Below are 10303 nucleotides of genomic sequence, written 5' to 3'. Positions count from 1 at the left end.
CTGTAAAGCAGGGGTGTCAGACTAAGGCCCGGGGAGCCTGTGAGGTGCTTAGATCTGGCCTGGGGGCGCGCCCTGGAAATAGTAAAGGACCGACCCATGGTGCCTTTGTCAGCAAAAACAGGCTTCCGAGCTCCATTTTTGGCTGCGATGACCTCCTGCACAACCCTCTGCCAGAGAAAACGGAGCTCGGGAGCCTGTTTTCACTGTTTCCACCACAGGCACCCCTGACATGAGTGACATCAACCTGGCAATGCCCCTTGGCCACACACCACTGCCCCCCCCGAGGTCAAACACAACCCTGATGTGGCCCTCAATGAAATTGAGTTCGACACCCCTGTGGCAAAGGAAGCAGCTTTTCAACACCCCCCCGTCTTCTCCTGCATTATCGAGAAGGTAAAACAGGATTGCTACACGATTTCTTAAATGAAGCAATGCAAGAAAAAAGGGGTGGTTGTTAATGTGTTAGGTTGACAGTTGAGCCAAAACTATTTCTTGTGCAATGCTCTCTCTTCTGATGTACCGATTTAGATCCAGCCTATGCATCTGCCTACATTATTCTGTGCGTGGAATATGAAGTGTTTATTTATTTGAAATTAAGCCTTTGTGAATAGGTCAGGGGTGGGATTCAAATTATGTAACAACCAGTTCTGTGGGCGTGGCTAGGTGGGCGTGGCTAGGTGGGTGTGGTCATGTGATTGGGTGGGCGTGCCTTCTTTTTTTTTGCAGCAACCCTCCTACCTCTGTTTTTGGGGTCTTCTGGGCCTCAGGAAAGCCTCCTGGGGGAGCATTTTTTGCTTCCCTGGGGCTCAGGAAGGAAAAAAAACGGAACATTGGGAGCTTCTGGGCCTCAGGGAAGCCTCCTGAGGTGAAGCAGTAAGACAGCGAGGGGAATCCCGGCCTAGCTGATCATAGCAACAGCTGATCGTCGGGTGGGGGAAAAAAAGAAATACCTTGGTGACTGGGAAGGGAAGAACGCAGTCAGCAATGTCGTGCATGTGTGCAATGTTGCGCATGCGCGATAAGGATTGACTGGCCGGGGCGGGTAGTGGCAGGCGGAGAGGGGCTGGGCCAGCCGGGGGCACGGTTTTCCGGTTCTCTGAACTGCGCAGAATCATAACAACCAGTTCTATAAAATTGGTCCAAACTGGTAGAATCCCACCTCTGGAATAGGTAGTTAAGAAAGAAAAGTTTCACTCTGGGCTGGCAATACCCTAAGATATGCCAAGCTTTGTAGCAGCTACTACCTTCTGCATATAGTTGGTCCTCAATTTATGACAATTTCACTCATCTTCTGTATTTTTTCCCTATCCGCACTGCTGCTTTTCTTATTCCCTTGTTCCTACTCAGATTTCTGGATTCTCACTGGCTATCGACTTGTCATCATTTTAATCCATATGGGTAGTGTTGTCAAATTCTTTCCCCCTCCTGAATATTTATATTTATGGCACTTTGCCCAGAATGAATGGAAAATAGTACAAATGAAATCCATCTGCCTTTTGTCTATAGGTAGATCCATCTGTTTGGACAAACTTCTGGTGGTGCAAAAATTTGTCTTCATTTGAAATGCTTTCTGTCAACTGCCAAGAGCAACAATAAATCATAGACTTTGAGAAGGTGGGGGGGAGGATGCCAATATGTTGTTTTACAGAAATGACTCTATAAACTTAACTATTGTGTTTGGAATCTCTGTTCTGTAAAATTGTGGAGTGGAACCATGAATAACAGAATAAAATAGATCGACCATGGAGCACTTCTAGTTTAATTCCCTGTTCAGGCACAAAACCCTATACCAGTGGTGGCAAACCTTTTTCAGCTCCCATGATGATAATTGCATGTGCACTTGCACGCTTGTGTTTGTGTGCCAGCACCCAGAAGGCAATGCGTGCTGCCCGCCGCACACCCCCTGCACATGTGCACGGGATTCCCCTTGCTGCGTGCCGCACATCTGCGCCTGCGTGCGAGATTCCCTTGCCGTGCGCTGTGTGCCTGCACCTGCGTGCGAGATTCCCCTTGTCGTGCATTGCGCAACTGTGCGTATGCATGCGATTCTTCTTGCTGTGCACCATGCATTGTGCCCCTGCGCTGCGTGCATGATTCCCCTTGCTGCGTGCTGTGCATCTGCACCTGCATGCTTGATCACCCCCCCCCCGTGTGCCATCCATCTGTGCATGCATGCGCGATCCCTCCATGCATTGCACTTCTCTACACATGCACCCAAGACCCCTCAGCATGCGCTGCGCATCTCTGTGATTGCATGCATGTCTCCTGTGTGCAACCCCCCCGCATGCATGGCAGATACCCTACAATCAGCTGTTGGGTGGCGGCAGTGCACGCACATGTGCAGTATGACTCTTCCAGGCAAGCTCTCACGTGCTGGGGGAAATCGCTCTGGGGGAAATGGCACTTCCGGCATGCGTGGCATAGGTTCGCCATCACGGCCCTATACCGTTTCAGACAAATGGTTGTCTGATCTCTTTTTAAAAACCTTCAGTGTTTTTTAAACAGAGTAACAGAGTTAGAAGAGACCTTGGAGGTCATCTAGTCCAGCCGCCTGCCCAAGCAGGAGACCCTACACCATTTCTGACAGATAGCAGTCCAGTCTCTTCTTGAAAGCTTCCAGGGATGAAGCTCCCACAACAGGGGTGGGATTTTACCAGTTCACACCTATTCGCTAGAACCGGTTGTTATAACATTCTAAGCAGTTTGGAGAACTGGTTGTTAGAAGAAATTACTGGCCTAATCCTGTAAGGAAGGCAGGAAGGAAACATTCTGGTGTTGCTTACAGAAACTGTCTCTCTATTAACCCGTATTACATTCTTGTCAGGACTAGACTTCCTGTCTCAGGAACTTCTCTGGAGTTTTTTCCCCTCTTTTGCTGGTACTTTGCTTGTGTGGAGTGACCATTCAAAGTTACAATGGCACTGAAAAAAGTGATTTATGACCATTTTTCACACTTACGACTGTTGCAGCATCCCCACAGTCATGAGGGGCCAGGCAAGGAGATGCGTGCCTCGATGTGAGTGATATTGAGTTGGCCACGCCCAGCCAATAACATGACCACCAAGCCACAGCCACCAACTAAGCCACACCTACAGAACCGGTTGTTAAAAAAATTTGATCCCACCCCTGTCCCACAACTTCTGGAGGCAAGTTGTTCCATTGATCGATTGTTCTCCTAGTCAGGAAATTTCTCCTTATTTCTAGTTTGAATCTCTCCTTGATTAGTTTCCATCCATTGCTTTTTGTCCTGCCTTCAGGTGCTGTGGAGGATAAGTTGGCTCCCTCTTCTTTGTGGCAGCTATTACCAGAACGTTAAATTTTCCTTTGTGATCAGTATTGGTCAGTTCTGTATTTAAGGGGTAAAATAAATCACATCCTCGATACAACTACAACTGATTCTGTCATGCATCCCGAGAAACTCTTAGCTTGAGTTTGGACCTCACTGTGTCAGGACAGTGACTTCTTCAGCTTCTGGTCTCTTGAAACCCTACAGCAAGGGTCTTCAAACATGGCAAGTTTAAGACTTGTGGACTTCCAGAATCCCCAAGCTAACATGGCTGAAGGAGGAATTCTGGGAGCTGAAGTCCACAAGTCTTAAAGCTGTCAAGTTTGAAGACCCCTGCCTTAGATTTCTGACAACAGCCAACCAAACATGTCAGCTTTAAGGCTTGCGGACTTCAACTCCCAGAATTCCTGAGCTAACATGACTGGAGGAGGAATTCTGGGAGCTGAAGTCCACAAGTCTTAAAGCTGCCATGTTTGAAGACCCCTGCCTTACAGCATGAAACCTCATTGCTTCACATATAGAGCTGTTGATTTACTGCTGGTTCCCCACTTTCTAGAAAGCTCTTTTGTAGGCTCATTAAAACTCCTGGGCCTCTCTGAGACTGGATCAGCAGTCGGACTCTACCTGTCCCACTACTGGTTTGGTGATTGCGTGGGCGCATAAGGGCGCACACCTAACACACACACACAGCTTTCCACACACTAGTTGAAAGGATCAAGAAGAGAAAAATGCAGGGGCTGGTGAGAGGGCCAATCCTGCACTTTTCTCTTCTTTCTCCTCTCAGCTGATCATGGGAGGCTTTTTTTTACTACCAGTTTGGCCAAACCGGGCCGAACCAATAGCATACCACCACTGGACTGGAAGTTTTCTTGCAGATGTTTCATTACCCAAACTAGATAACATCATCAGAGCTAGCATTGATGATGTTACTTAGCTTGGGTAATGAAACACTTGCAAGAAAACAACCCACGAGCACTGATGATGTTACCTAGTTTGGTAATGAAACATCTGCAAGAAAACAACCAACCTCAGAGAGCACTGGGGACCCCACAGGACAAGCCCCCCTGAACTACAAATATTCTCCTTTATCGATAGCATTCTATCATCTTGACCAAATAATCATTTAGTGGTATCTTGTACAAAAATTTTGAGGGAGGTTTATTGATGCTATAAACTGAGGTGTATCTTAAGGCCATTTTAAGGCCATCTTTGATGTTTCATATTGATAATATTGAAATATAGCAGGGGTGTAATTGGTAAGATCTTCAATGAAGTCAAATAAATGCTCCATTATTATTATTTTTTTGCCTTCCTGGGCCTCAGGGAAGCCACCTGGGTGAAGCAGTAAGACAGTGAGGGGAATCCCAGCATAGCTGATCGTCAGAACAACTGATCCTTGGGAGGAAGGGAAAAAAAGAAATACCGGTTTGGCCAAACAGTAGAATTTTTTACTACCGGTTTGCCTGAACCAGCCCGAACCGGTAGAATCCCACCGGGATTATCCCTGGGACAATGCAACCATCATAAATATGAGTCAGTGTCAAGCACCTGAATTTTGATCCCATGACCATGGGGATGCTGCAACTGTCGTAAGTGTGAAAAATGGTCACGGGTCATTTTTTGCCAGTGCTGATGTAAGCTCAAACGGTCACTCAACAAACTTGTAAGTCCAAGACTACACAGGATTAAGCCTCTTGAAGGACACTTGGTCATTCCAGGAAGTCCTGCAAAGTAGAAGCAACCTCAGGAGAGATCCGTCCTGCTGGGATCATGTGGGATACTTGCTGTTTAGACAGAAGAGCATAGCCACATCATATATTGGATAATTGGCAAAACTCTGCCTCCATGAAAGAGACCAGCGTGTTTATGTCTGAAATGACCATATATCTGCAGGAAGATAAATCCCTAGACATAATTCTGGAGAGAAACCTGCGGGAGTGGAAATCTGCATTAAAAAACCTGAAAGTATAAGTAATGTGCATGTCTCTAATTTTGGATGGGATAAAGCTCCCCCCCTCCCTTGAGAGATAGGACCACAACAGAAAGATAAAGCTGTGGGTCTGTGCCTAGTTTGTCTTCATTTTGTACCCACTAAGGGTTTGATTTGGATTAATTTATCTCATCAGTGCAAAATAGCACATTTTTCCCCCACTGGGAAATCCTCCAGATGGTGTGAAGAGAGAGAGAAAAAAGGCGCATTTTGTGTGGGAAGGTTTGGTGGAAATTTGACATCAGCCAGACGGCGCATCTGTGCGAGACAGAGCTAAAGCAGATTGAATTAGCAAGATTCCTAAAGAATCAAATAAAATTAAATTAAGAAGCAGTTTCTTGTATAATTAAGAATCTCAGACACTCTGTGCAGCATGGAGTTTAATCTGTCTCTATTATACTTCAATAAGCCAAGCTGCAACAAAATGATTAACGAAAACAAAGCGGCTGTATTTCTTGCATCTTAACAGGGAATGGATGGGTAACTGGGTAAGACTGAAGAAAATCCAAAAGAATGTGGATAGGATCTCAATTGTTGAGATCCAGAACATCATTGCCTGCCTCTTTCATGGCAGGGTCATCTTCTGGATTCTGTATAATGTATTAATACCAGGGGTAGGATTCAATTTTTTTTTACTACCAGTTCTGTGGGTGTGGCTATGTGGTCATGTGACTGGGTGGGTCAAAAGAGGGAAACTCACTTTAATAATGCTCTTGGAGCAGAGGGTTAGACTAGATGACCTCCGAGGTGTCTTCCAGCCCTGGTTTGCTGTGCTGTTTCAAAGCATCCTCTGAAGCTGCGTCTAGTGCCAGGGTTTGTGGCCCTTCCTTCCTCTCCTTTTGCTCTCCCTCCCTCCCTCTATCCATCCATCCATATCACTTTCCCTTCCCTCTTTCTCCCTTCCCTCCCTCCCCCTCTTTCTTTCTTTCTTTCTTTCTTTCTTTCTTTCTTTCTTTCTTTCTTTCTTTCTTTCTTTCTTTCTTTCTTTTTCTCTCTCTTTCTCCTCTCCCTCCGTCTTTCTCCCTTCCTTCCGTTTCTTTCTTTCTTTCTCCCTTCCCTCTTTCTTTCTTTCTTTCTTTCTTTCTTTCTTTCTTTCTTTCTTTCTTTCTTTCTTTCTTCCTTCCTTCCCTCCCTCCCTCCCTCCCTCCCTCCCTCCCTCCTCCTCCTTCTTTCTTTCTTTCTTTCTTTCTTTCTTTCTTTTTTCTTTCTTTCTTTCTTTCTTTCTTTCTTTCTTTCTTTTCTTTCTCCATTCCCTCCCTCCCTTTCTTCCTTCTTTCTTTCTCTCTCTCTTTCTTTCTCCATTCCCCCTCCCTCCCTCCCTCCCTCCCTCCCTCCCTCCTCCCTCTCTCTCTCTCTCTCTCTCTCTTTCTTTCTTTCTTTCTTTCTTTCTTTCTTTCTTTCTTTCTTTCTTTCTTTCTTTCTTTCTTTCTCCTTTCCTTTCCTTTCTTTCTTTCTTTCTCCCTTCCCTCCCTCTTTCTTTCTCTTTCTAACAGTTGCAGTTGCAGTCTAAATTGATAAGAAGCATGTCTGATCACTGAAGCAAACTCAGGATTCAAACTCTGTTAATAACAATAACAAACGAAAAGGAGCTTCCAAGCTACAAAATCATGCCCTAATGAACTATTAGAAGATTGGGTTGACAGTTTGTGCTTTCAACTTTTGCTTCACAGAGTGACAAGGATTCTGTTCCTAAAGTTCAGATTTTATTTTCTCACATGATACGTTAAACTGCAACATTGTGAATTAAGTATTGTGTCCTGTCACACATCCAAGAAAACATCTATTTATGCAGTAGCCAAAGCCTGAATCCCATCTTATATTTTTGAGCACGCCAAAGTAAGTTAACTATGGTGCTGTTAGGAGTCAAAAATGACTTGAAATGCCACATCAATCAATCAGTCAATCACTCAAGGTGAGTTAGTGCAAATTCAGCATAGGACTCAGAGCCCTATTTGGGTTCTCAAGTACAGATCACGACCAACTATTATCCAGATAGAATTCCCTGCATCTGATGGCAGATTCAGCTATGAATAAGTGATGGTGACCAGTTGGCTACCAGGATTATATGAACTGTATATTCTTAGTCCTGTAAAATAGCAATAGCAATTGCATTTAGACTTATATACCACTTTACAGTGCTCTACAGCCCTCTCTAAGCAGTTTATAGAGTCAGCATATTGTTTCCAACAATCTGGGTCCTCGTTTTACCCATCTCGGAAGGATGGAAGGCTGAGTCAACCTTGAGCCTGGTGAGATTTGAACTGCCAAATTTCAGGCAGCCAGCAGTCAGCAGAAATAGCCTGCAGTACTGCACTCTAACCACTGTGCCACCACAGATCATAATAGCTTATTGCCCTTCATATAGTGAAGAGCATTGCTCCATTGTTAAAATGGAATAAAGCATAATGGTTTTTAATGAATAAATATCTGAGCGGCATGGTAGCCTAGTGGTGAAGATGCTTGCCTCCCACTCAGAAGGTTGAGAGTTCAATCCTAAGTAGCAGCAGATGTTTCTCTCCTCGGGTGCAAAGGGAAAAAATATCTGCTGCGAACTCCATGTGGCATCAGGAAGGGTATCCGGCCTGTAAACGCTCAGCTCCATCCAGTCACCCTGACTCTACCCATAATTAAAGGATTATAGGGTCGTTAAAAGGGAGTTTTATCAGGGGTGGGATTCTACCGGTTCGTACCTATTCTCTAGAACTGGTTGTTAACAATCTAAGCAGTTCGGAGAACCGGTTGTTAGAAGAAATTACTGGCCTAATCCTGTAAGGAAGGCAGGGGGGAAGGAAACATTCTGGTGTTGCTTACAGAAACTGCCTCTCCGTTAACCCTTATTATATTCTTGGCAGGACTAGACTTCCTGTCTCTGGAACTTCTCTGGAGGTTCCCCCCCCCTTTGCTGGTACTTTGTTTGTGTGGAGTGACCATTCAAAGTTACAATGGCACTGAAAAGAGTGATTTATGACCATTTTTCACACTTACGACTGTTGCAGCATCCCCACAGTCATGAGAGGCCAGGTGAGGAGATCCGTGCCTCGATGTGAGTGATGTTGAGCTGGCCATGCTCAGCCAGTCATATGACCACCAAGTCACACCCACCAACTAAGCTACGCCCATAGAATCGGTTGTTAAAAAATTTGAATCCCACCCCTGAGTTTTATGTGTAAATACATGTGCAGTTTTGTCCTATTTCTCAGATGGTAGAACATCTTGAAGTTTTATATAATCAGCTTAACAAAGAGGTTCCGTTTAATTGAGCATTTGGGAGTTTCCTCAACTGAATCGATAGACTTGAGCTAAGTGTGCTTCTGGAATGAAACCAATCATTCCTCTGTTCCAACACTTTATTTATTTATTTATTTATTTATTTATTTATTTATTTATTTATTTATTTTAGTTTGTCAAGCATGTATAAGAAAACAAGTATAAGTATGAACATAACATATAAATATATAAATATAAACAGGTACAAGTATATTACATACTAAATGAGTATGAATAAATGGGAACAGTAGGACAACAGAGGTGGTATTCAGCCAGTTCTGACAGGTTCTGGAGAACCAGTAGTGGAAATTTTGAGTAGTTCGGAGAACCAGTAAATTCCACCTCTGACTGGCCCTGCCGCATCTATTCTCTACCTCCCGAGTCCCAGCTGATCGGCTGGGTCTTCTTTGGTTGCCCTGCACAGGAGAACAGAGCTAGAAAGCAGGTTAGTGGGGTGGGGTGGGAATGGAGATTTTACAGTATCCTTCCCCTGCCACGCCCACCAAGCCACACCCACCAAGCCATACCATGCCCATCAAGCTTTGCCCACAGAACCGGTAGTAAAAAAAAACTTTTAATACCACCAATGTAGGACAGGGACAGTAGGCACTCTGGTGCGCTTATACACGCTCCCTTACAGGCCTCTTATGAATGGAGTGAGGTCCATGGTAGACAGTTTAAGGTTAAAGTTTTGGAGTTTTGAGGATGTAACAACAGAATCAGGTAGAGAGTTCCAGGCATTGATCACTCTGTTACTGAAGTAGTTTTTTTCTGCAATTGAGTTTGGAGCAGTTTACTTTGACTTTGTATCTATTGTGTGCCTGTGTGTTATTGTGGTTGAAGCTGAAGTAGTCATTGACAGGTAGGACATTGTAAGGGACAATTTTGTGTAGTAAGCTTAGATCAGATTGTAGGCAGCATAGTTCTAAGTTGTTTAGGTCCAAAATTCTAAGCCTGGTAGCATAAGGTATTCTATTGAGAGCTGAGGAGTGGCATACTGTTCTTATGAAGTTACCTCTGAACTTGTTCAATATTGATTTCAATATTGATTTCAGGGGCTGAAGAGCTTCTTCCCATTTAGACAAAAATAAAGCTTTGAAAAGTCAAATGTCCCCCCCGCAATATGATGAATTGCATCTAATAAAGTAATCCATGCAACCTACGTATATATTATTTATTGGAAATAAATACAATGGCTTTTCAAAAATATGTGGGATAAGAAGGAAGGAAATCATTTTCTTTGCTAGCATTTGAAATATTAAGGCATCAATATTTTAAATGCTTGTAATCAGTTTTAATTTGAAACTGGCGTGCTAATTTCCTTGACGATACATATAGGATGCTACCACTGTTCACACCCTTTTTGAATTTGTTTAAAAGTTGCTAAAAACAGCTAACTAATAAAGGCTAGTAAAATTGACTGCCTTTATTCTATCACAAATAATTGTCTCTTACAATTATAATTCACAAAGGAAGATAAAGTAGAAATTTCCTGGTTTGAAAAGGGACGCTTGAATCTTTCTCGATTTTGATATGAATTGAATTTGCTATTTTACAGAGCAGAATGCAGAATGGGTGAAATAATCCTTTTTATAAAAAAATAGTGTTGTTCTGGATGTCGTGGTTTAGTTTTGTTTTAAAAATTTCAACCTGTGCATAAGCTAAAGTATGTTTTGAAATATCTTCTTCCATTTTTTTTCTAAAAATGTATTAAAATAGGCCTATACATTTATCTAGGATTGTTCTTTAAAAGGAACTCA

Source organism: Pseudonaja textilis, chromosome 7, assembly GCF_049901715.1.
Source record: "Pseudonaja textilis isolate UNSWEBS1 chromosome 7, rPseTex1.2, whole genome shotgun sequence".
Classification (NCBI taxonomy): Eukaryota; Metazoa; Chordata; class Lepidosauria; order Squamata; family Elapidae; genus Pseudonaja; species Pseudonaja textilis.
Note: the sequence above shows the minus strand (reverse complement) of the source record.